Source organism: Spermophilus citellus (assembly GCF_964194105.1).
Source record: "Spermophilus citellus genome assembly, chromosome: 4".
NCBI lineage: Eukaryota > Metazoa > Chordata > Mammalia > Rodentia > Sciuridae > Spermophilus > Spermophilus citellus.
Window position 1 is genome coordinate 194775464 of NC_138185.1, and position 27865 is coordinate 194803328.

Below are 27865 nucleotides of genomic sequence, written 5' to 3' on the forward strand. Positions count from 1 at the left end.
ATTTTCTGTCCCTCCAGGCTTGGGGCTGAGCCCAGAGACAAGCTGTGAGGAACTGTGATGGGAGTTGTGATGGGTGGGAAGAGGGAGAGAATTGGTAACTTTGGATAGCAAGAGTTGCCTACAGCTACAGGAGGAGTGGTGGGGTGGAATGCACAGAGAAATGTGAAAGGCAGTCAATGCTTTTTAATTCAAATAAGATTTGGGAGATTTAAATTTTAAAATCAAATTTAAAATCTCTTCCATCAAAAGTACTTGCCTTCTCTCTACAGATCTTTTCAGCACACACTCTGGGCCCTACACTACCAGGTTCTCTCTATGCCTTTTCCAGAAACATCAAAAGATGAGTTAAAACCGACCTGGGTTCTCCTGATGTGTCCTCCTGTTTTAAAAGCCCTTTGGAGCAAGAGAAGAGAACTCTTCTACATCATATTCCCCCAGAAATGGCATAGTACCCAACATTCAGTAAACTCTCAGTAAAATGAGAAATAAGATAACCTTGACTAATATTACTTTGTTCCAGTTTAAGATAAGACAAACTCAGGAAAAAGAACATGTTTCTCCCCCCCCCCCATCATTAAAATCTTGAGGATGAGGGGGCTGGGGATATAGCTCAGTTGGTACAGTACTTGCCTCGCATGCACAAGGCCATAGGTTCAATCCCCAGAACTGAAAAAAAAAAAAAAAAAATCTTGAGGATGAGCCCAGTAGCACATGCCTATAATCACAATGACTCCAGAGGCTGAGGCAGGAGGATCAGAGGCTGAGGCAGGAGGATCCTGAGTTCAAAGCCAGCCTTAGCAAAAGCAAGACACCAAGCAAGTGTCAGTGAGACCCTGTCTCTAAATAAAATACAAAAAATAGGGCTTAGTGTCGGAGTGCCCCTGAGTTCAATCCCCAGTATCCCCAAAAAACAACAACAAAAAAAAAAAACTTGAGGATGTGAATGTCTTCATTCACTTATTGATTCTTTCAAAGATTGACTAGGGAGTGTTATTTTTGTTCTGCTTAAATCACATGTTTTTCATATTTCATTACTAACGGGCCCCATTTTTAGGAGCATTTGCATTTCGGTTTGGGCCCATATTCTGTATCTATTCACAAATAGCAGATGATCTACAAATAAACTTTGAGATAGAATCAAGTTTCATCTCTTAATCCCTTACCAACCAGCCCCACCCTTTCTCCTCACTTTCTCTTCTGTTACCTTGTTTAATTATCACTCTGTCATTCCCAAATTTCTTTGCTTGCATTTGTATTTCATCACCTCCTGCAAAGGACAGACGACAAGCTCCTTTCTGCCTTGCTCCCTAAGCCTTCTCTAAATTTTATAGTCTAAATGATTAATATGTTTTTATTTTCTGGTGGGTACTGGGTATTGAACTCAGGGGCACTCAACCGAGTTGCTTAGCACCTTGCTTTTTGCTGAGGCTGGCTTTGAACTCACGATCCTCCTGCCTCAGCCTCCCAAACCTGTGGGATTGCAGGAGTGCACCACAGCACCCAACTTAAATGTTCAAAATTTTTAAGAATTTTTTTCATTTGTTAATAAACCATTTATTTTATTTATTTATATGTGGTGCTGAGCCACAAACCCAGCCCCTAAATGTTCAGATTTTAATAGCTGGTACCTCAGTGGATTTTTATAAAAGAAAACGTTAAGTGAAGAGCCTTATGTAGGGCTTTTTCAAAGAAGCAGCCCATTAACAGCTTACCTGTTTCAGCTCTCTTACCAGATTAATGTTCCTTCAAGAGGGGTCTGCTTTTATTCTCTTTGCATATGACATCTAGCATGGTGCCTTTGTATGTAGTAACTAATCATTCATTTGTTTTATGAAAAGATGGATGGATAATTTACTGCAAATGAACAAGATTCCTCCCCATCCACAATTGTCTGGGACATGTTCTCTCCAGCTCATTTTTAGGTCAGTCATTCATCATCTATTGCCTGGGTTTGGGATTTCCAATTCAATTGTTTCCATTGTTTGTCTTCCCAATTCCTTTATTTATTTGTTGGTTGGTTTATTTTAAGTACTAAGAATTGAACTCTGGACCTTGCACATTCTGGGCAAGTGCTCTTCCCACTGAATTACATTCCCAGCCCCACTCCCCCCAACTTTTTTTCCAAAATTGGGGGTGAGGGTGGGGAGGTGTGATTGAACCAGGGGTGCTTAGTCACTGAACCACATCCCCAGTTATTTGAGACAGGGTTTCACTAAGTTGCTTAGGGGTTCATTAAATTTCTGAAGCTGGCTTTGAACTTGCAATTCTCCTGCCTCAGGCTCCCACATCGCTGGGTTTACAGGCATGTTCCATTGAGACTGGCCCTCTTTTGTTTTTGTTATTTTTATTTTATTTAAGACAGGGTCTCCCTATGTTCTTAGCTCAGACTGGCTGACCTCTAATTTGTGATCCATCTGCCTCAACCTTCTGAATAGCAAGGATGACAGGTGTGTGCCACCACTCCCAGCTGTCTTCCCAGTTCTAATCCATTTTCTACAATTTCAGTAGTTGACCTTTTAAAATATAGTTTGTGGTGCTGGGGATTGAACCCAAAACCTTGTGCATGAGAGGCAAGCACTCTATCAACTAAGCTATATATCCCTAACCCTTAAAATACAGCTTTGATTAAAACTTCTGATGGCTCCTTGTCAAGCTCAAATTTCATGTAGGGTGGGTGGTGGATGCTGGAGATAAAACCCCAGAGCTCTCATACATGATGCATGCATTCTGTCACTAAGAGACACTCCAAACCCCTTGGTTTTCTTTTCTTTTCTATTTATTTATTTATGGGGCTTTTTTGATGTTGTTGTTGTTTTGAAGGTGGGGGTACTGGGGCTGGGGATGTGGCTCAAGCGGTAGCGCGCTCGCCTGGCATGCGTGCGGCCCGGGTTCGATCCTCAGCACCACATACCAACAAAGATGTTGCATCTGCCAAGAACTAAAAAAAAAGAAAGAAATATTTTTAAAAATTCTCTCTCTCTCTCTCTCTCTCTCTCTCTCTCTCTCTCTCTCTCTCTCTCTTTAAAAAAAAAAAAAAAAGGTCGGGCTGGGGATGTGGCTCAGCGGTAGCGCGCTCACCTGGCATGCGTGCGGCCCGGGTTCGATCCTCAGCACCACATACCAACAAAGATGTTGTGTCCGCCGAGAACTAAAAATAAATAAATATTAAGTATTCTCTCTCTCTCTCTCTCTCTCTCTCTTAAAAAAAAAAAAAAAAAAAGGTGGGGGTACTAGGGATTGAACTCAGGGCATTCGACTACTGTGGCAGTTGGCCACATCCCAGCTCTATTTTGTATTTTATTTAGAGACAGGGTCTTACTGAGCGCTTAACGCCTCACTTTTGCTAAGGCTGGCTTTGAACTTGGGATCCTCCTGACTCAGCCTCCAGAGCCACTGGGATTACTGGCGTGCACCACTGAGCCCAGCTCTTTTTATTTTTTGAGAACAGATCCAGCTATGTTGACCAAACTGGCCTTGAACTTGGAATCCTCTTGCCTCAGCCTCCTAAATAGTGAGACTACAGATGTTTGCCACAGACCCCAGCTTCAATGTTTTGTTTTGTTTTGTTGATATTGGGGACTGAACCCTAGGTTGCTTTACTACTGTCTATATCTCCAGCCCTTTTTGTTTGTTTTTTATTTTGACAGGTTCTCATGAAGTTGCTGAAGCTGGCCTCAAACTTGTGATCCTCCTGCCTCAACCTTTTCAGTCACTAGGATTACAGGTGTGCACCATAGCACTCAGTCAAGTTTCTTCCTTCCTTTCTTTCTTTATTTCTTTCTTTCACTGGGATTGAACCCAGGGTCTTGCGTATGCTAGGCAAACACTCTACTAACTGAGCTATATCCCCAGCTCCCAAATTTCTTAATATAGCATAAATGTTCTTTTACAATTTAGCCCCAACCTTCCTTTCAAACTTTCTTTCCCCATTCATTTCTACATCATACAGAAATCCTTGCTCTCTATGATTTCATATTTGCAGTTTTCTTGGCCTAGGATATCTTTATCTTGTTTCTTCATTCCTCTCAATCGTATCATACCTCACAACACACACACACACACACACACACAGAGTTATATAATACATCACATTCGTTTTATATGTGATCTCAATTCTTCCTCAAATCAAACAAGTAGTGTCAATTCTCCCTTCTTCCCAGAGAACTTTATGCATACTTCTATGACAACTTTTCAAATTGTTTTATATTCTTTTGTTCAACATTGCTCCTCTTCTCAGGAACAGACAGGACCCATGTCTTATTTGCCTTTGTAACCATAGACTCTGGAGATTTTATATATATATAAAATGTCAATGGACCTTTATTTTATTTATTTATATGTGGTGCTGAGAATCAAACCTAGTGCCTCGCACATACTAGGCAGGCAGGCGCTCTACCCCTGAGCCACCTCTCCAGACCTCTCTTGTCCTCTTTTACCATGAGCATGAATGTGATTCTATGTTAAGGGGCATCTATTTTTTTATTCTATCTTCCCCATTAAATGCAGGCGTGGTGAGTAAAATATAAAATGCATTTGATAAATGTTGAATATGAAACTAATTGGAAGATCTAGCTAGGTGCTTATGTCCCAAAAGAAAGGATTTCTCTGGTCTGGGCTTGGAGTTAAATCCTAAGGTGATTCTGCCATCTGGAGACAGAGAATCATGAACCTTTAAGCTGATTTGATTTCTGACTGAACTTACTTTTGGAGGTCACAGAGATCAGCAAGCCTGAGAGGGTTGCTGATGGATTTTAATACTTTAATTCAATTTAATACAAGTTGGAATTTTTAATATGCAACTTAACTACAGTTGCCATCTGCAAAAGAGAGAAACAGCTGGGTGAGGTAGGGCATACCTGTAATCTCAGCTCTCAGGAGGCTGATGCAGGATAATCACAAATTCTGGGCCAACCTGGGCAATTACAAGGCCCTGTCTCAAAAATAAAATAAAATACAGGGACTGGAAGTGTTCAGTGGTAGAGTGCTTGCCTGGTGTGCAGGAGGCTTTGGGTTTAATACCCAGCACAAAAATAAAAATATTTAAAATCAAATTTTTAAGAAAGAGGGGCTGGGTATGTAGCTCTGAGAGGAAGGAAGAAAAGAAGGAGGGAGGGAGGTAAGGAAGGAAGGGAGGAAAGGGGTGAGGAAGGAAGGGTGGAGGATGTAGCTCATTTGCCTAGCAATGCAAAGCCACACACAAGTTCAATATCTAGTACTGAAGGAAGAGAGGGAGGGAGGGAGGGGAGAAACAATGCAAAGAATGCAGGAATTCTTGCTTTTGCATTTTAATGAATGAGCCCAGAGCACATCTCTTAACTTCTCTTGTACCTCTCTAATACAAGCATAAATGTGAATCTATATTAAGAAATGCATTTTTTACCTGTCCCCTAAATGCAGGCCACCTATATTATCTGACATTCAACCAAAGAAATGACAATCTATTCCATATTGAAATATGTATTACTTCCTTAGAGATTTTGATCTCAGATGATCTTAGACTCTAGAGGAGTTTGATTTTAAGAGATGCACTAAAAAACTGACTGCCAGAGCCTGTCGCAGTGACGCTCCCCTTAATCCCAGTGCCCCAGGAGGCTGAGGCAAAAGCCAGGCGCTAAGCAATTCAGTGAGACCCTGTCTCTAAATAAAATACAAAATAGGGCTGGGGATGTGGCTCAATGATCCAGTGCCTGTGAGTTGAAAGCCACATCCCCTGGTACAAAAAAAAAAAAAAAAAAAAAACCTGACTCCATGGAACCAGGCACAGTGATATACATGCCTGTAATCTTAGCTGGGAGGATGAGGCAGGAGGGTAGCTTGAGCCCAAGAATTTAGTGCCAGCCTAGGCAACATGGCAAGATCCCATTGGAAAGAAAGAAAGGGGGGGAGAGAGAGGGAAAGAAAGAACGGAGGAAGGGAAGGAAGAAAGCAAAGAAAAGAAGGAATGGACAGAAAAGGGAAGGAGGAAACAGTTCAAGTTGACTATGTAAAGAAGAGCAGGTTTGGGGCTGGGGTTGTGGCTCAGTGATAGAGGGCTTGCCTCACATGTATGAGGCGCTGGGTTCAATTCTCAGCACCATATATAAATAAATGAATAAAATAAAAGTCCGTCAACACTAAAAAATATTTTTTAAAAAAGAGCAGATTAGAAATGGTGGATGTAACACAATTTGAGTCAAATGTATGAAAGATGATATATCATGAGCTATGTAATGCTTTAAATAATCAATAAAAAAAAAGAAATGGGGGGCTGGGGATGTGGCTCAAGCGGTAGCGCGCTCGCCTGGCATGCGTGCGGCCCGGGTTCGATCCTCAGCACCACATACCAACAAAGATGTTGTGTCCGCTGAGAACTAAAAAATAAATATTAAAAATTCTCTCTCTCTCTTTCTCTCTCTCTCTCTCTCTCTCTCTCTCTCTCTCTCTCTCTTTCAAAAAAAAAAAAAGAAATGGTGGATGTAGGAGGATATGGACATTTGAGGGTAAAGATAAATGTAGATAATTAAAAAATAGATTTTTTTTTATATTTATCTTTTAGTTGTAGTTGGACACAATACTTTTATTATATTTATTTATATGTGGCTCTGAGGATCGAACCCAGGCCTCACAAGTGCTAGGTAAGTGCTCTACCACTGAACCACAACCCCAGCCCCTAGCTTATTTTTTTAATATTTGTTTTTGTAGTTGAACACAATACTTTTATTTCACTTATTTATTTTTTTGCAGTGCTGAGGATTGAACCCAGAGTCTCGCACGTACAAGGCAAGTGCTCTACTGCTGAGCCCTATTTTAATTTTTTATTTGTTGTTTTTCATTATACATGACAGTAGAATGCTTTTTGATTTTTGGTTTTGAAGGGTACCTGGAATTAAACTCAGGGGGTCTCGTGGGGCTTGGCCGGCTGGCGAGGCAGGCGGCGGCGGAACGCCAGGCTGTCTGCTTGCGACCCCGAGCACGCACTCTTCACCCCCACGTTCTGGGTCTCGGGGGCCACCAGCAATTGTCCGGATCACTAGGCAATGCTGAGCTGACGTGGATCTGGGGTGAACAGTCTGGGCCTCTCAGAACACACACTGAGCCCAGATCGGCTGAATTCAAGCTCCCGTTCGCCTGCTTCCCGCAGACAAACAGCTGTGACTCAGCACTAATCCATCCGGCTGAAACAACTGGTCAGCCCTTCTCATCCTACGGAGGTAAATGCCTACCGAGCCTTCATAGGTAGTGGCCACAGGTTTGAAATGGGGCTTGGGAGAGACAGTAAGGACCCACCCGTTGCATTGGTCGCCTGGCAAAGGGAAACGAACTGTCGACATTTGCAAGAGACACCACCATGGCAGAGAACGTCTGACGTCACCAGACTGCGGCGGAGGAGATAACTTCATTGAAACCTGCGGCTACAGGTGTGTAATCCCCTAGCCTTCCCTCTCCACACATCAGGGAAACCTTAAGGGCCCCTCCCAGCTCTCCCATGAGCGCGATAGCCAGCCCGAGGGAATCAGACATGGCGCGGAACTACCGCTCCCACCAGTGCTGACAGCTGAGGTCTCTTGCACCAGCTACCGGGGGCGTGGCTACCAGAGGGCAAGTAAAATTCGCTGAGGATTCTCAGCCCCAAGCTCTACAAACTTAGGGTCTGAGGGAATGGCAAACTGGAAGAGTGTGCCCAGTCGTTCATGAAAACAGGGCTCCCAGGAGCAGCAGACCTGGCGTGTAGCCAGTATTGTGGTGAGCGGCACCAGTGAGAGGGGCCTGGCTAGAGGAAAAGTGGGAAGTGACTAGACACAGGAGGAGGCCCTAGGCACTCAGGATTGGAGACTCGCCCAGTCTGGGAGGAGCTGCTGCACAGTGATTGGTTCCCGCCTATTGACAGGAGAAACTTGGCCTGGTGGGCACAGCGCCACCTACTGGAAGAGAAGTTAATCAAACTCTAAGACTGCATTTATTAGTTTTTGGGTTTTTTTTTTCTTTTTTTCTTTTCTCTTTTTTTTTTGATTTGGGTTTTTCTTTCATTTTCATTTTTCTTTCTTGTTGTTTTTTTAAATTTTTTTACAATTTTTTTTAAATTTTTTTTCTTCTAATTTTAATTCTAATTTTTTTATTATTTTTTTAAATTTTTTTCTTTTTTTATTTCCTATTTTTTTCTTCTTTTGTCTTTTAATTTCTTTTCATTTCTCTTATCCCCCTTCCTTGAATTCTACCTGCTTACTCTCATTCTCTTTAGTGACTTCTTCCCTCCCCTTCTAATACCTTTCCTCCCAAGCATCAAATAAATTTATAGGAGTAAACAGTAACTCAGCAGTCAAACAGAACAAGAAGTAACATGAGCAGCTTCAAAAAGCAAGGAAGAAAAGGAGTACAAACAATGCAGGACAGCCTACATATTGAGGAGGACCTAGAGTCATCAGAAAAATGATCATATAAAGAACTCAAGGAACACCTTAGAAAGATGGAATGGAACCTTAAAGAGGATACAAGACAGCAAATTCAAGCAGTGAAAGAACACACTGAGAATGAATTACATAAACAGATAAAAAAAGAAGTTAAGCATCTTTATCAGGAGATAGAGATTATAAAAAATAATCAAACAATAATTCTAGAAATGAAGGAAATGATAAACTAAATTAAAAACTCAATTGAGAGTATCACTAACAGAGTGGAGCAAGTAGAAGCCAGAATGTCAGATAATGAAGACAAAATATATCATCTTGAAAAGAGTCTAGCCAACTCAGAAAGGCTGGTAAAAAATCACGAGAAAAAACATCCAAGAGTTATGGGATAACGTAAAAAAACCAAACTTACGAGTCATCGGGATAGAAGAAGGTACAGAGATTCAAACCAAGGGAATGAGTAACCTGCTGAATGAAATAATTACAGAAAACTTTCCAGAAATAAAAAAGGAAACAGATATACAAATTGAAGATGCATACAGGACACCGAGCACACAAAATCACAGTAGACCAACGCCAAGACACATTGTTATGAAGATATCCAATATACAGAACAGAGAAAATATTAAAAGCTACAAGAGAAAGGAGACAGATTACATTCAGGGGTAAACCAATAAGGTTAACAACGGATTTTTTATCACAGACACTGAAAGCAAGAAGGTCATGGAACAATGTATTTCAAACACTGAAAGACAATGGATGCCAGCCAAGAATTCTGTATCCAGCAAAATTAAGCTTCAGGTATGACAACAAAATAAAAATCTTTCATGATGAACAAAAGTTAAAAGAATTTGCAGCCAGAAAACCAGCATTGCAAAGCATTTTGAGCAAAACACTACATGAGGAAGAAATGAAAAACAATAACCAAAACCATCAATGGGAAGTGCCTCAGTAAAGACAGAGGGCAAGGGGAAAGATAATCATGGAGAAACAAACTAAATTTTTTTAAAAAAAGGTAAATAATCAAACATGGATGGAAGTACAAACCATATATCAATAGTAACTCTGAATGTTAATGGCTTAAACTCTCCAATAAAGCGACATAGGCTGGTATCATGGATTAAAAAAACAAATCCAACAATATGCTGCCTCCAGGAGACACATCTGATTGGAAAAGATATACACAGGCTGAAGGTGAAAGGATGGGAAAAATATACCACGCACACGGTCCTCGTAAGCAAGCAGGGGTGGCCATCCTCATATCGAATAAAATCGACTTCAAGACTAAGTTAATCAAAAGAGACAAAGAAGGACATTATATACTGTTAAAAGGAACCATTCACCATCAAGACATAACAATTATCAATATTTATTCACCAAATAATGGTGCTGCGACATTCATAAAACAAATTCTCCTCAAGTTCAAGAATCAAATAGACCACAACACAATAATTATGGGTGACTTCAACACACCTCTCTCACCATTGGACAGATCCTCCAAACAAAAGTTGAATAAAGAAACTATAGAACTCAATATCACAATCAATAACCTAGACTTAACTGACATATATAGAATATATCAACCATCATCAAATGGCTATACTTTTTTCTCAGCAGCACATGGTCCTTCTCAAAAATAGACCATATATTATGCCATAGGGCAACCCTCAGTAAATATAAAGGGGTGGAGATAATACCACGCATTTTATCTGATCATAATGGAATGAAACTGGAAATCAATGATAAAAGAAGGAAGGAAAAATCCTACATCACATGGAAAATGAACAATATGTTACTGAATTATCAATGGTTTACAGAAGACATAAAGGAGGAAATCAAAAAATTCTTAGAGATAAATGAAAATACAGACACAACATATCGGAATCTATGGGACACAATGAAAGCAGTTTTAAGAGGAAAATTCATTGCCTGGTGGTCATTCCTCAAAAAAAGAAAAAACCAACAAATAAATGAGCTCACACTTCATCTCAAAGCCCTAGAAAAGGAAGAGCAAAACAACAGCAAATGTAGCAGAAGGCAAGAAATAATTAAAATCAGAGTGGAAATCAATGAAATTGAAACAAAAGAAACTATTGAAAAAAAATTAACAAAACTAAAAGTTGGTTCTTTGAAAAAATGAATAAGATCGGCAGACCTTTAGCCATGCTAACGAAGAGAAGAAGAGAGAGAACTCAAATTACTAACATACGGGATGAAAAAGGCAATATCACAACAGATGCTACAGAAATACAGAAGACAATTAGAAATTATTTTGAAAACCTATATTCCAATAAAATAGAAGATAGTGAAGACATCGATAAATTTCTTAAGTCATATGATTTGCCCAGACTGAGTCAGGAGGATACACACAATTTGAACAGACCAATATCAATGGATGAAATTGAAGAAGCCATCAAAAGACTACCAACCAAGAAAAGCCCAGGACCGGATGGGTATACAGCGGAGTTTTACAAAACCTTTAAAGAAGAATTAATACCAATACTTTTCAAGTTATTTCAGGAAATAGAAAAAGAGGGAGCTCTTCCAAATTCATTCTATGAGGCCAACATCACTCTGATTCCGAAACCAGACACAGACACCTCAAAGAAAGAAAACTACAGACCAATATCTCTAATGAACCTAGATGCAAAAATCCTCAATAAAATTCTGGCGAATCGAATACAAAAACACATCAAAAAAATTGTGCACCATGATCAAGTAGGATTCATCCCTGGGATGCAAGGATGGTTCAACATACGGAAATCAATAAATGTTATTCACCACATCAATAGACTTAAAGATAAGAACCATATGATCATCTCGATAGATGCAGAGAAAGCATTCGACAAAGTACAGCATCCCTTTATGTTCAAAACATTAGAAAAACTAGGGATAACAGGAACTTACCTTGGCATTGTAAAAGCTATCTATGCTAAGCCTCAGGCTAGCATCATTCTGAATGGACAAAAGTTAAAGGCATTCCCTCTAAAATCTGGAACAAGACAGGGATGCCCTCTATCACCACTTCTATTCAATATAGTTCTCGAAACACTGGCCAGAGCAATTAGACAGACGAAAGAAATTAAAGGCATAAAAATAGGAAAAGAAGAACTTAAATTATCACTATTTGCAGATGACATGATTCTATACCTAGAAGACCCAAAAGGGTCTACAAAGAAACTACTAGAACTAATAAATGAATTCAGCAAAGTGGCAGGATATAAAATCAACACGCATAAATCAAAGGCATTTCTGTATATCAGCAACAAAACTTCTGAAACAGAAATGAGGAAAAACACTCCATTCACAATATCCTCAAAAAAAATAAAATACTTGGGAATCAACCTAACAAAAGAGGTGAAAGATTTATACAATGAAAACTACAGAACCCTAAAGAGAGAAGTATAAGAAGATCTTAGAAGATGGAAAAATATACCCTGTTCATGGATAGGCAGAACTAACATCATCAAAATGGCAATATTACCAACAGTTTTCTATAGGTTTAATGCAATGCCAATCAAAATCCCAATGGCATTTCTTGTAGAAATAGATAAAGCAATCATGAAATTCATATGGAAAAATAAAAGACCCAGAATAGCAAAAGCAATTCTAAGCAGGAAGTGTGAATCAGGCGGTATAGCGATACCAGATTTCAAACTATATTATAGAGCAATAGTGACAAAAACAGCATGGTACTGGTACCAAAACAGGCGGGTGGACCAATGGTATAGAATAGAGGACACAGAGACTAATCCACAAAGTTACAACTATCTTATATTTGATAAAGGGGCTAAAAGCATGCAATGGAGGAAGGATAGCATCTTCAACAAATGGTGTTGGGAAAACTGGAAATCCATATGCAACAAAATGAAACTGAATCACTTTCTCTCGCCATGCACAAAAGTTAACTCACAATGGATCAAGGAGCTTGATATCAAATCAGAGACTCTGCATCTGATAGAAGAAAAAGTTGGCTCTGACCTACAGATTGTGGGGTCGGGCTCCAAATTCCTTAATAGGACACCGATAGCACAAGAGTTAATAACAAGAATCAACAAATGGGACTTACTTAAACTAAAAAGTTTTTTCTCAGCAAGAGAAACAATAAGAGAGGTAAATAGGGAGCCTACATCCTGGGAACAAATTTTTACTCCTCACACTTCAGATAGAGCCCTAATATCCAGAGTATACAAAGAACTCAAAAAATTAGACAATAAGATAACAAATAACCCAATCAACAAATGGGCCAAGGACCTGAACAGACACTTCTCAGAGGAGGATATACAATCAATCAACAAGTACATGAAAAAATGCTCTCCATCTCTAGCAGTCAGAGAAATGCAAATCAAAACCACCCTAAGATACCATCTCACTCCAGTAAGATTGGCAGCCACTATGAAGTCAAACAACAACAAGTGCTGGCGAGGATGTGGAGAAAAGGGTACACTTGTACATTGCTGGTGGGACTGCAAATTGGTGCGGCCAATTTAGAAAGCAGTTTGGAGATTCCTGGGAAAGATGGGAATGCAACCACCATTTGACCCTGCTATTGCCCTTCTTGGACTATTCCCTGAAGACCTTAAAAGAGCATGCTACAAGGATACTGCCACATCGATGTTCATAGCAGCACAATTCACAATAGCTAGACTGTGGAACCAACCCAGATGCCCTTCAATAGATGAATGGATAAAAAAAATGTGGCATCTATACACAATGGAGTACTATGCAGCAATAAAAAATGACAAAATCATAGAATTTGCAGGGAAATGGATGGCACTAGAGCAGATTATGCTTAGTGAAGCTAGCCAATCCCTAAAAAACAAATAACAAATGTCTTCTTTGATATAATGAGAGCAACTATGAACAGAGCAGGGAGGAAGAGCAGGAAGAAAAGATTAACATTAAACAGAGACATGAGATGGGAGGGAAAGGGAGAGAAAAGGGAAATTGCATGGAAATGAAGGGAGACCCTCATTACTATATAAAATTACATATTAGAGGTTGTGAGGGGAATGGGAAAATAAACAAGGAGAGAAATGAATTACAGTAGATGGGGTAGAGAGAGAAGATGGGAGGGGAGGGGAGGGTGGATAGTAGGGGATAGGAAAGGTAGCAGAATACAACAATTACTAATAGGGCATTATGTAAAATTGTGGATGTGTAACCGACGTGATTCTGCAACCTGCATTTGGGGTAAAATTGGGGGTTCATAACCCACTTCAATCTAATGTATGAAATATGATATGTCAAGAGCTTTGTAATGTTGTGAACAACCAATAAAAAAAAATTTAAAAAATTAAAAAAAAACCTCAGGGGTACTGACCACTGAGCCACATTCTCAGCCCTACTTTGTAATTTATTTAGAGACAGGGTTTCACCGAGTTGCTTAGCACCTCACTTTTGCTGATGCTGGCTTTCAACTAGAAATCCACCTGCCTCAGCCTCCTGAGCCGCTGGGATTACAGGTGTCACCATTAAGCCCGGTTTAGTAGAATGGTCTTTTTTTTGTTGTTGTTATTGTTTTGACTTATCATACATGGAGTATAACTTCCAATTATTGGATTCTGGCTTTTTTTTTTGGGTGGGGGGTTACTGGGGATTAAGCTCAGGAGCACTCAACCACTCATCCCCAGCCCTGTTTTTGCATTTTATTTAGAGACAGGGTCTCAGTGAATTTCTTATCACTTCACTTTTGCTGAGGCTGGCTTTGAACTCATGATCCTCCTGCCTCAACCTCCCAAGTAGCTGGGATTATAGGTGTGCCCCACCAGCACCGCATAACTTCCAATTGTGGTTGTACATGATGTGGAGTTACACTGGTTGTGTATTTATATATGAACATAGGGATTTTATGTCCAATTCATTCCACTGTCTTTCCCATTCCCATGCCTGACCCCCACCTTCCCCCAACTCTCCCCTGTCCTATATAGTTTGTGGAGAGCCATTCTCACACGTGACTGGGCAACTCCCGGTTTGGGTCTGAGGCGCTCTGGCTAACTGTGTTGGAGCTTTTCCGGCCCTCTCCTGATGAGAGAGCCCGTCTGTGTGGGGGTGTGACTGACCACTGACCCCGGGGGCCCAATCACTGACCCTGACCTTGGAGTGCAGCCCCCCTCAACCTTCATTGGATGGAATTCTCCCCTGAATCTCTTGTTCCCCAATAAAAGGCTACTCCCTGGAGTGTTCTCTCTCTCTCTCTCTCTCCTGCTAGCCCTGAGTAATCCTTGCTGCCCTACCGGGTGGTTCGAGATGGGAACCAGAGAGGGGAGCCGTCTGGGACCTGGTCATAGAAAAAGGTAACTGAGTCTGTGTGTTTTATTTCGATCTCGCTAGCTAACTTTTATGCCAAGAACCTCATTAATGAAACCAATGCGCTGGTCGCATGGTGGAATAGTTAACCTCCAACCCCACCCTACCCACCCACTCCCATCCCTGTCTGTTGTTAGTGTAAAAGAACTTTTGGAGATTGGTCGAGGTCTGCGGCTGACCGGCTCGCTTGCTGCGGTCCTGCAGGCTGGTGGCTTGAGGTGTGGGGCCCGGCAGCCCGCAGCCATGGGAATCCAGTTATCAAAATTGACTCCAGAAGAAAGAACCTGATAAACCAGTAACAATGGAACAAATTAGGAAAGTTGCCAAAGAGCTAGCATCCCTCATACCATTGAGGCTCATCTGGTGTTAAAAAAAAAAAAAAATCCTTCATGAAGAAGAGAGACCTTAAGCAACATGATGGATTCAGAAGCTCATGAAAAGAGACCACTAATCCTTACATCTTCAAAACAAGACATCTCACCTCACATTACAAATTTGGTGAGATGCAGCATTACTTGTGTGGCTGCTGCGCAGCTTTCGACAATGTAGCCATCACGTTGTTTCCCTTTCGGAAGATCCTTTTTAAGGGCAGCAGCTCTAAGGAATCAAAACCCGGGATGCAGTGCTTCAGTTGAGGAGAGATGGATTTTGAAACTTGTATTGTGGAATCCTTCCGCCATTAATGCAGAAAACAACCACCCTGGCGCTTATGTTTAGTCTGTAGGAGGATTTGTCTTCCCTTCTCCAAAAGCACGTCAGTGCCTCAGAGTTTGCAACCCGTGGCATGGCAGCAGTACTTGCAGGGACAACAGAAGCCATTTTCACTCCATTGGAAAGAGTTCAGACATTGCTTCAAGACCACAAGCATCATGACAAGTTCACAAACACTTATCAGGCTTTCAGGGCACTGAAGTGCCATGGAATTGGAGAGTATTATCGAGGTTTGGTGCCCATTCTATTCCGTAAAGGATCCAGCAATGTCCTTTTCTTTGGTCTTCGAGGTCCCATTAAGGAGCACCTGTTTACTGCAAGGATTCACAGTGCTTGTAAGGGTTCGGCGAAGTGTCGGAGGAAGAGACCACACAAGAGACTGACTTCATGCAATCAGCAAAGGGGATTTATTGATTCAGCATGCTGAGGTTCCAGGCTCACTCAGGAAGATAGAGCAGCCCAGAACCCAGAGCAGTGGTCAAGCAGAGCTTAAGTACACTTTTTAGAGAGGGCGGGGGGCTTTGCATACTTCAGAAGAAATCATCATGAGGCACAGGAAAATTGAACAACAACTCTGAGATATGATTAGTACATTTATTGGCGGGAACAGATTGAGCAGGGGTGATTGGTCACTCCTAAGCGGGGTACACATTCAAACTGATTGGTTTGGGGGCCTGGATGCCTACGTGCCGAGCTACTCAGAGCCCTTAGCTATTAAACAACCAGGGAGTCAGTGGAAATATTTACTGGGCAGTTCGGGTATTGTCCTAACAGCTACAGGGATTACAGGTTCTGGGGGTAGCAGGGGAATTTTAACAATACCTATTCTTTCACTTTTTAACCCAGGCCTTGCAGTTTAGAAACTTTACAATGCCCGGTCTCTTACACTTTAACTCAGACTTTGCGGCTTAGAATCAGCTTAGAAATTTTACCTTTACATGCTCATTTGGTCAATGACTTTATCTGTGGAGGTCTACTGGGTGCCATGTTGGGATTCTTGTTTTTTCCAGTTAATGTTGTAAAAACTCGCATACAGTCTCGGACTGGTGGAGAATTTCAGTCTTTCCCCAAGGTTTTCAAAACAATCTGGCTTGAATGGGACAGAAAATTGACAAATCTTTTCAGAGGTGCCCATTTGAATTACCATCGGTCTCTCATCTCTTGGGGGATAATCGATGCTACTTATGAGTTCTTGTTAAAGGTTATATGAGAAAAGTCATTGGTGAAGTGCCATGTATAAACTAAATAGACCTAAGAATGCAGTTTGGTCTTATTCCTAATTGGCTCAAATAAAAGTTGATGTCACTAAGTCCAGGCTGAATGAATTATGAGCAAAGTTAATTTCCTTAAGCCTCAACAACAAAAATAAACAATAAAAAAGTTTCAATAGGAAAAAAAAGAAGAACTTTGGGCCTTTAGTTTTTTGGAATTGGCTTAAAATAGCTTCTTTTGAATAACAGACTTATTTCTCCCAGGTCCCTGCCACCCCTTTATCTTCCCTTTTCATTCAGACTGCCATCCAACTTTTGGGAAATGTATGGGCACACACACACTGGTAACATTTGTCCCCTGCCAAAAGATGGGAATAGAATCATTGAACCAGATAGGAAAAAGAAAGGACTAAACCTCACAGACAAAATTCAATCATTAAATCCCTCCCTACTGTGCCTAATTTCTATTCCCAAATCCACTGATACCCCTCTTCTCACCTGTGCCTACTCCCCATGCCCCAGCAACCCCATACTTAATTGCTATCCATTTACTTCTTTCCTTCTACTTCAAATAGAACCTTCTACCACCACTGGTCACTGCCTCCAGAATTTGTGTCATCTGCTACTTTCCTGGATTGCCTGTTGGGATTCCCTAAAAAGTGTCAAATTCTTTTTTTTTTTTTTTGGTACCAGGGATTGAATTCAGGGGTACTGGACCATTGAGCCACCTCCACAGCCCTATTTTATATTTAATTTAGAGACAGGGTCTCACTGAGTTGTTTAATGCCTTGTAGTTGCTGAGGCTGGCTTTGAACTCATAATCCTTCTGCCTCAGCCTCTGGAGCCACTGGGATTACAGACACATGCCACCATGCCCAGCTAAGAATGTGACACTTTTGCCTGATGTGGTGGCACATGCCTATAACCCCAGAAGCTTGGGAGGCTAAGACAGGAGAATTGTTAAGCAACTCAGTGAGACCCTGTCTCTAAAGAAAATACAAAATACGGCTGTAGATGTGGCTCAGTGTTCGAGTGCTCCTGAGTTCAATCCCTGGTACCCCCCACCCCTCTAAAAAAAGTGTCACATTCCTGTTTACAGAGAGGGCACAACCTTGTTTCTCACATGATGATATAGGGAAGTACCAAATGTCTATTAAGGGATATGTATAATTTATTTTTATTGTTTACTGTTAGGGGGATATGTATAATTTGGAAAGGCTAGTGGTCATGGAAAACCACACACTAATATTGGCTTTCATTTATTGAATGCTTATTACTTGCTCTACATCCAGCATTTTATCTCATTTATTATTATTATTATTATTACTTTTGTGTGTGTGTGCCAGAGATTGAACTCAGGGTCGTACACATACAAAGCACATGCTGCACTTCTAGCCCTTTTTCTACACTTGATATTAGCCAAAAGTGATCCAGCTCCTTTTCTAGTTCTTTTTGTTGTTGTTTACCCAGGAACCCAGGGGCACTTAACTACTGAATCATATGCCCCAACACTTTTGATATTTTATTTTGAGAAAGGATCTCCCTAAGTTGCTTTGGGTCTTGCTAAATTGATGAGGCTAGCTTTGAACTTGTGATCCACCTGCCTCAGCCTCCAGAGTTGCTGGGATTACAGGTGTGTGCCACCATGCATGGCTTTTTTTTTTTTTTTTTGTACTAAAGATTTAACTCAGGGACATTTTACCATCCCCAGGTCTTTTTAATTTTTATTTTAATTTTTAATTTTTTTATTTTTTAGTTTTCGGCGGACACAACATCTTTGTTTGTATGTGGTGCTGAGAATCGAACCCGGGCCGCACACATGCCAAGCGAGCGCGATACCGCTTGAGCCACATCCCCAGCCCATTAATTTTTTATTTTGAGACATGATCTTGCTAAATTGCTGAGGCTGGCCTTGCACTTGTGACCCTCCTATCTAGGCCTACTGAGTCGCTGGGGTTACAGGCATTCACCACAGTGCCAGAGGAGAAAGCATTTTTTAATATTATCATTGGTATTAGGGATTGAACCCAGAGGTGCTTTACCACGGAGTCACATTCCCAACACTTTTTATTTTGAGGCAGGGTCTTGCTAAGTTGCTTAGGGCCTTGCTAAATTGATGAGACTGGTCTTGAAGTTGGAATCCTCCCACCTCAGCTCCAGAGTCTCTGAGATTGCAGGCATGTCATGCCTGGCCTAATTCTTAAAACAAGGGCTGGGGATATAGCTCAGTTGGTAGAGTTTTTGCCTTGCATGCACAAAGCCCTGAGTTCAATCCCCACCACCACAAAAATAAATAAATGTTTCAGTTTCTTATAAAAGGAGTATTAAAATAATGAATCTTTTATAAGATTATGCTAATATAAAATAACTAAGACCAAAATGTTGGAGTCTAAACAATTACAAAATAAATACATAGAACTTGGGGTGTAGCTCAGGGAAGAGTGCTTGCCCAGCATATGTGAGTCCCTGGGTTCCATCCCAGCACTGCAACAATAATAACAATTTAATTTTAAAACTGCATAACAACCAATAAGACAAAATTGTTTTATGTCCTTTTGTGTGTTTACTAGGTACTTAGTACAAAGGCAGTGCTCAAAATAGTTCTGTGAATAAATAAACAATACCAAGGGCATATTAAAAGGATTTGCACTTAAAATATAATCAGGAATTAATTAGACTTCATCAAGCATATTCTCAGGATCTGGGGATGCACCTCATGGAATAGCCTGCTCCCAGCATGCACTAAGGCCCTGTGGGGTGGTTCTCAGTACTTAAATTAATCACCAAGAGTCCCCCCCATTTGGGAATAATCTCTAAAATGGGGAAGAGAATACTATTTAATGAAAATACTTTAAAGTATGAAGTTATCAGAATGTAAGTAGGTGGTATGATAATAGTATTTCACACAAGAAAAAAAAATGTTAATAAATTCTAAAAAAGATTAAGAAATCATTGTGCTCGCCTCGCATGTGTAAGGTCCTGGGTTCAATCCCCAACACCACACACACACACAAAAAAAAAAACTAGCTTTTAAAATTTCACTTATGCCTGGCTTCCATTCATCCCTGCCCTGTTTCTTCACTAGTTCCATGGTATAGTGGGAAGAATAATTCCCTGAGATAAAGATATGGTTCCAGAGAGCCTTTTAAAACCTCACTTAAGGCCTGGGGATATAGCTCAGTTGGTAGAGTGCTTGTCTCACAAGCGCAAGGCCCTAGGTTCAATCCCCAGCACCAAAAAACATAAACAAACAAAAACCTCACTTAACCTCTCTGGGTCTTAGTTTTCTTATCTGAAAAGTGATATTTAGAGATGATCCTTAAGGCCCCTTCCAGCTGCAAGGCCCTAGGAGCCCACCTGTTCCTCTTCCTGTTTTTCCAGAAGGCTATGACCATGCTTCTTTTAAGTTGTCAATTATTCATGTTTTCTGACAAAAAGACTTGTTTCTGCCACTCTTTCTCAAGTTGCTCTGATTTCTTTTCCTTTCTGACAGCTCTGTTTATTTATTTTGTCTTTCTCATTGTCCTCTCCTTTCTTTTTACAGTTTCTAATAACAAAAGTCCCCAACCTTTGATTATTTTCTTTTTGGTGGCCAATCATAAGATTCCTAGAACTTTGACAAATTGTCCTCATAATTTCTTCCTTGAAAACACACACACACACACACACACACACACACACACACACACACTCCTCCCTATCCCCCACCCTAGCCATCTCTCTTGGCCTTTAGGCTCTTAGCCCTTCCCCCACAACCTCCCCTTCCTGTTCCACTACCTTGTCCCCTTTACAAATTCCTGTTTCCCTTATATTTAACTTGAGCAATGAGAAATGAAGAAATAAGGAAAACAAAAAGAATAAGCTCTTTTCTTTTTCTTATGAATGTTTAAATTGCTGCCATCCTTAACAGAACTCTGAAAAGAAACACCAAAGGAGATTCATCTGAATGATCCTCCTTGATCTTCACTCCCTCCCTCTTCCCCTAAAACACCATGGCAACTGCCACCTGAAAGAGGCTAGGCGGAAATCATCTAATAAGAGCAGGGATTGTTTGCCAAGGCTTTCTTACTTAGAAAAGTTTTGCAAAGGGCACTTTCCCTAACTCTTTATTGCCTTACTTCCTTAATTCCAGCAAGACAAAAAACATGTGATAATATAAGTTATGAGAACCATAATCTGCTATGCAAGTTTATTTCTAGGTCTTCATAGTCTCCTTGGAACGTTAAATTTGAAAGTTTAAAGCATCCTCCAGACCAGAAAGGGAGACCCATAAACAAAAAGGCAGAAATTGGCGAGATGGCAATAAAGTGTCATATTATATGAAAAAATACACACTGTCCAATTAAGCATTGTTCAGGCAAATTTCAACCTTGCCACTGACCAACTGCCAACTTGAACAAGAAAGCTACTTTTCCTAAGTCTCAGTTTTCTCATTTATAAATTGGGGTATTCTGCATGTGTAATATGGGGATTATATAATGCTTCTTTTGCAAAGTTTTTTTTTTTTTTTTTTTTGGTTTTGTTTGTTTGCCTCTCTCATGCTAGGCAAGGGCCTTACCACTGAGCCATAACCCCAGTCCACAAAGTTATTTTAAGGATAGAATGAGGTCAGTATTCAAAGTGCCTGGTGCACAAAATACACCATAGCTAAGATTGTTGTTACTAATAGAAATGCTACATAGGTTTCCAGGTTCCTAGTTCAATTCTCTTGCAATTAAATCAAGACATAGGATCATAGGATTTTAACTCTTTAAAAGGTAGAGGAAATGGCTCCATAAAGCCTGCACTTCTATAAACAAACAGAAAAAGAGGAGCACTAAGAGCAGAGTTTCATCCTGAGAAAAGAGGCATTGATTGAGCAAGTGTCACATGCCTTTAATTCCAGCTTCTCAGGAGGTTGAGGCAACTTAGAAAGACCTTCTCAAGATAAAACTTTTAAAAGGCTAGGTATGTAGCTCAGTGTAAGGCACCTGAACCCCTAGGTTCAATATGAGAGGGGGGGTGGAGAGAGACTTGGAATGAAATGTCAAAATGTTTCCTGGACGTCCTCAGACTACAGTTTTACTTTTATTTTTAGGATGAAACTCAATATGAGGGGCTGGTGGTGTGCCTCAGTGGTAGAGCACTTGCCTAGCACATGTGAGGCACTAAGTTTGATCCTCAGTATCACATAAAAATAAATAAATAAAATAAAGATTTTAAAAAAAAGAAACTCAATATGAGTTTACAGACAGTTTTAAATGACTAAAATTAATAACATTAATCCCCACACCAAAACATACAATAAATATTTTGGCCAACAGTAGCACATACATTTAAGAAGCATGTATTTATTCAGCCGATAGGTAGGGCTGGGTTCATGTGTACCTGGATTCCTTTGCAACAACACTGCAGCCCCCTAGGAACCATAAAGCCCATGGCTTAGAAACCCCCCAGTTAAGGGCAATTGTCTCAAATTTGTCTCTGCAAAATAAGAGATTGTTTAGGGCTGGTGTTGTGGTTCAGTGGTAGAGTGCTTGCATAGCTCCAGGTTCCTCAGATCCTCAGCACCACACAATGAACAAATAAATAAAGGTATTGTGTCCATCTACAACTAAATATATTGTCAGGTATGGTGGCACACACCTGTAATACCAGGGGCTTCAGAGGTTGAGGCAGGAGGACCATGAGCTCAAAGCCAGCCTCAGCAAAAGGCTCTAAGCAACTCAGTGAGATCCTGTCTCTAAATAAAATACAAAAAAGGGCTGGGGATGTGGCTCAGTGGTTAAGTGCCCCTGAGTTCAATCCTTGGTACAAAAAAAACAAAAACAACTAAATATATATTAGCTGGGGATATAGCTCAGTTGGTAGAGTGCTTGCCTTGCATGTACAAAGCCCTGGGTTTAATCCCCATACCAAAAAAAAAAAAAAATATATATATATATATATATATTATAATTTATATATATTATAATTTATATATATTATAATTTATATATTATTATAATTTATATATTATTGTTTATTGTTAATTTTATATATATATATATATATATATATATATATATATATATATAAACATTGTTAATATATATATATTGTTTAAAAATCTTAGGTCCTAGTCAGGCACAGTGGCACAAGCCTGTATATAATCCCAACTACTCAGGAGGCTGAAGCAGGAGAATTACAAGTTGGAGGCCTAGCTTGGACAAGTGAACAAGATCAAAATAAAAGTGAAAAGGGCTAAGAATGTAGCTCCATGGTAGGAAGCCCCTAGGTTCAATCCCCAGTACTACAAAAAATTAATAAATATAATAAAAATCTTAGGTCTTACATCCGGAGGTTCTGATTAAAGAGATCTGGGGTGGAGCCCAGGACTATAATTTTTTTTTTAATTTTTTTTTAAAGAGAGAGTGAGAGAGGAGAGAGAGAGAGAGAGAGAGAGAGAGAGAGAGAGAATTTTTAATATTTATTTTTTAGTTCTCGGCGGACACAACATCTTTGTTGGTATGTGGTGCTGAGGATCAAACCCGGGACGCACGCATGCCAGGCGAGCGCGCTACCGCTTGAGCCACATCACCAGCCCCTTTTTTAAAATTTTTAATTGATTTTATTTTTTAAATACATGACAGCAGAATGCTTTATAATTCTTATTACATATATAGAGCAAAATTTTTCATATCTCTGTTTGTATATAAATTACGTTCACACCAATTCATGTCTTCACACATGTACTTTGGATAATGATGTCCATCACATCCCATCATCATTGCTAACCCCCTGTCCCCTTTCCAGGACTATAAATTCTTTATAAATTCTTCATGTGATTACAATATTTGGGAAGCACTAGTCCAGAGGAGAGTATAGAGCTCTGGGAACTAGCATTCCTGACTGGTTCTTCATTTTTCTCTCCCTGGAATCAATCAATCAATCTCTCTCTCTCTCTCTCTCTCTCCCTCCCTCCCTCGCTCTCTCTCTCTTTTTTTTTTTTTTTTTTTTGGTGGTATTGGTGATTGAACCAAGGGCCTTGTGCATGCAAGGTAAGCACCCTACCAACTAAGCTATAACCATTGCCCTCCCTGGAATCTCATTCCAGTTACCTTCTGAGAGTCAAACATAATTATCCACTTGGCTGGGCTTGGTGACACAGGCCTGTAATTTCAGCAACTCTTGAGTCTGAGGCAAGAAGATCACAAGTTCAAAGCCAACCTCAGCAACTTGGCAAGACCTTGTCTCTAAATAAAATATTAAAAAGGGCTGAGGGGGAATGGGGTTGTGGCTCAGCGGTAGAGCCCTTGCCTAGCACGTGCGAAGCCCTGGGTTCTATCCTCAGCACCACATAAAAATAAATAAATAAAATAAAGGCATTGTGTCCAACTACAATTAAAAAATTGTTTAAAAAGGGGAGGTGGGGCACTAAGGATGTGACTGGGTTCAATCTCCAGTACCAAAAAAAAAAAAAAAAGTATCCACTTGCTTGCAATAACATATCTTTGCTTCTAAAGGATTGATTTTGACATCAAAATACCTATCATCCATCTTAACTAACCCCAAAACAACCTGTACACACAAATGAAGGAAACTGATTATGCTCAGGTGATCTGGTTTAAAGGTTGGCTCCATGATTTAAATGCTTCAACAGGACAGTAAACTCTTCCTGAAGAGAAAGAAATGATTAGACTGATGGCCAATAAGGAAACTAAGCCAGTAAATACTGATTAAAAAAAAATACTGATAAATACAACCCATAAAATGGGCTGAGGCTGTGGCTCAGTGGTAGAGCACTTGCCTAGTATGTGTGAGGCACTGGGTTCGATCCTCAGCACCACATATAAATAAATGAATAAAATAAAGGTCCATACATATAAAAACATTTTTAAAAAGAAAATAGCATAAGAAGGAATCACATAGCCAATCACAATGTCTTTACCACCAAGTCCCCTTCCCACCTAGAGTGTTCCCCTCAGAGCCTCTCAGGCTGCCACATGAGAAGGAATAAGGGCTAGGGGGAGTGCCAGGATAAGGCCCTTTTTCCTATCCTTTATTATCTCCAATGCCCTTGAGTGCCTCTTCAGATTTTTTTTTTTTTTTTTTTTTTGGAATTAAGCCTTTAGTTTACAAGGTCAAAAGACCATGGAATATTTTCCAAAAATCATAACAAACTGAAGAAAGATTTTTGTTATCCTAATTTATTTTTCTAATGTTTTCTTCTGGAATTGAGTCTCCCTCTCTTTCATTTCTCTCTCCTTTTTTTCATTCTCTTGCTCTTTTTCTTCCTCCCTTCTTCTCTCCTTCTCCCTCCCTCTCTCTCTTTCCCCTCCCCTCTCCACTTCACCACACACAGAAAACCCCTTTTCAAAGGGGCTTTTTTCCAACTCAGTGAAGTAAAGTCTTTGCCCCTTTGTGGGGAAGGCTCATTAACATTCCCACAGCAGCATCTCTTCAAGGATTCTACTTTTGTAACTCTGTGGGGAGGTCAAGAGGCCACAGAGGAGAGGTAAAAGGGAAAAAAAATGGTAAATGGGGGAGGGCGGAAGAAAGGAGAGGAGGGGAAAGAGTCCTTCCTTTCACAATAAGGCCAGTAAGAAGGAGGAAGGGAAAAATAGGAAAAGATGAAGACAGCCAAGATTCAAGAAAGAGACAAATACAGAAACCCCAATCTGTCCCCTTGGAGAATTCATAGACTCCTGAGAAAAGCAGAAAACTGTGTCTTCTCTCTTTTCCTCACAAAGGAAGTAAATGATGGAAACAGTGGGGTGAGAGGGTGACAGGATCTAGCCTATATCATTGAAGAATTAGAGATTTTTCTTGGCCTCAGTGTCTCCTTCACTGGTCTAATAATAATGGCACCCGTATGCCACAAGAAAGTAAGCATAATGAATTAGACAACATCAGGGAAAGAGTTCCAAGGGTGGAAGATGAGGGAGCCACATAGAGTCCTAACCCCAAAAGTCTTGAAAAATAATGGAAATTCTATGAACTCCAAAGCTAAGACCAGAGTGTTTCCCAAACCTCTTCAGAAATGGGTACCTGCCTCAGCTGTTAGCAGCAGCCTTCCTATCATTTCATGTCTTCCTCTCCTTTTCTTAGCATTTGCCAAACTAGCCTTCTGTAAAGGAAGAAATGCAGGAAACTTGAATCTGTGACCTAGGCTGTGAGCAGCTTTGCTTTCCTTTTCTCTGAAGATACAGCCATCAGAGATTTACATCACTAAACTTAAAAAGGGGTATAGTTTTCAGATGGTCTCTCACTTTAGTCGGAAGAGCAAAAATACATAAGGGCAAAAGAAGAAGACTCAGGTATTACAGCTGGAAGAGAGGGCATATTTGGCATAGTCTGTGTCCAATATTACTCCCAATATTACTCAGATTTAAATAAAAACAGTGTAATCAGAACAATAAAATGGCCCTAAGGGTATAGGCTGAATTGAAGATATTTGGCTGTTTGCCAAATGTATTGTAGAGATGGAGGATATCTTAAAGATCCAATTTCATATCAAAAAGAAAATTCCTTACACAGAATCACTGACAAATTATTTGCAGCCTCTGTGTGAATATATTATAGAGAGCTCACAAACCCACTGAAGAGTCCATCACACTGTTAGAAAATTACTTTATGATGAGCTAAAATTGCCTTTTACTGTGGGGCACCACTTATCTGCTATATTCTTAGTGGCATTACTTTGACTATGAGAACTGGATTGGATTGGCACACAGAAAGACAATGTTCCTTTGCTATTTGAAGTGAAATTCCTTAAGATCAAGCACTTTCGCCCCTCCATACTAGCAGTCAGGTGTCATAATGTATCTTTACAATATGTCATATTGTTTCTTTATAAGCACCTGGCTTCCGGTCTATCTCTGTTATAACACAACTGTACAATCGTGGATAGGTTACTTGACATCACTGAGCCTTTCGATTTACCTATCAAGGGGATTCCCACAAATAGGAATAGCCAAACGTGCTGTGATAATCGCAGACTTGTACTCTTCAACCTATTTGACATAAATGAAAATATCATGTAAATCATCTTCATACACGGTTATTATAAGTATACACGTCACTCTTCACTCAATCTTTCTGCCAACCTTTCCTATCCCCATTTTCTCCTGGAAGCAGCTGACTTCTTAGCCTTTTAATCAGGATATATCAGACAGTTTTTTAGTTCAGTTTATACCCCCAGAAGTAGCCACATTATCCAACAGAGGGGCACAGAATTATGAAAGAATCAAAAAGCATTGAGAAGATCTTGGGGAAGAGTTAGAAAAACAAGTGAGGGGCAGTCTCTAAAAACATACAGCTCAGGGAGAGGCCAGAGCCCTGGCAGGGAGGAGAGGGTTAAATCCTTTCCTCTGCAGTACAAAAGAAAAGAGTGTGCGGAAAGATTAGGATTTTTGCTTTTACAATGGGAGCTGCAGAAGCGTAGGGAAGAAGCAGAGGGAAAAAAAGGGGGCGTCTCCCCTTTAAAGACTTGCAGAGATTGAGAGAGAAAGAGAGAGAGTCGGAACTGGGAATCAGAATCTGTCTGTCTCTGGGAAGGGGGAACATCTCGGCTTCACAGTGGTTTGCACTGGGGGAGAGGCTTCCGTAGGCTTCAGACCCACCCGGGGAGGAGATCGGACCAGGTCACCCCGGTGGAGACTAAGTGCATTGCCCCTCCCTCTCCCACCTCTCTCTACCCGGGAATGTCTCGGCGAAAGCAGCGGAAACCCCAACAGTTAATCTCGGACTGCGAAGGTCCCAGCGCGTCTGAGAACGGTGGGTGCCGGGGAGCGGTGGGGGGCCCCCCGAGTCCCACCCTGCGTGGGTCAGGCCAGGGCAAAGGGAGGGCACTTGGGCCATGGGCGAAACTGGGGCGGGGAGGACCGGGTCGTTGGGGGTGTGAAAGAGTTGAGATGCAGGGAGTGAGGAGCTGACCTGCGCTGGGGAAAAGCCCCCCTTGGCTTTCCTCGGGATTCATTCTGTTTGTGTTTTCCTTGTTTTTCTCTGGATGAAATGGAGTTTTCAAACTGGCTCTGTCTTCCCACCCAAGAGTTTTTTCCCCAGGTCCCCCTTTGCTCACTGGTCTTTGTGCCGTTGCTAAGTAACGTCCTCAGACCTGAAGACCCGTCTCTTAGGGGTGGGATTTCCCCCCCTCTTTTTTTTTTCTGGAGAGTTGGGTTGCAAGAGAATGAATTGGATAAACGTGAAGGTTCCCCTGAGAGACAAGAGAAAAAAGTTTCTCATTGTTGGGCTGAGCCTGAGAGCAGATCAGAGCTCCCCGAGGGAGAG

General features: G+C 40.7%; 1 pseudogene across 1 annotated transcript; it reads left to right on the forward strand.

Moving 5' to 3' along the window:
* The first annotated feature begins 14919 nt into the window (after window positions 1–14919).
* On the forward strand, window positions 14920–16614 carry LOC308647452 (mitochondrial nicotinamide adenine dinucleotide transporter SLC25A51-like; annotated as a pseudogene). The gene is made up of 2 exons: window positions 14920–15733; window positions 16328–16614. The product of its transcript is annotated as a mitochondrial nicotinamide adenine dinucleotide transporter SLC25A51-like (transcript).
* The last annotated feature ends 11251 nt before the right edge of the window (window positions 16615–27865 follow it).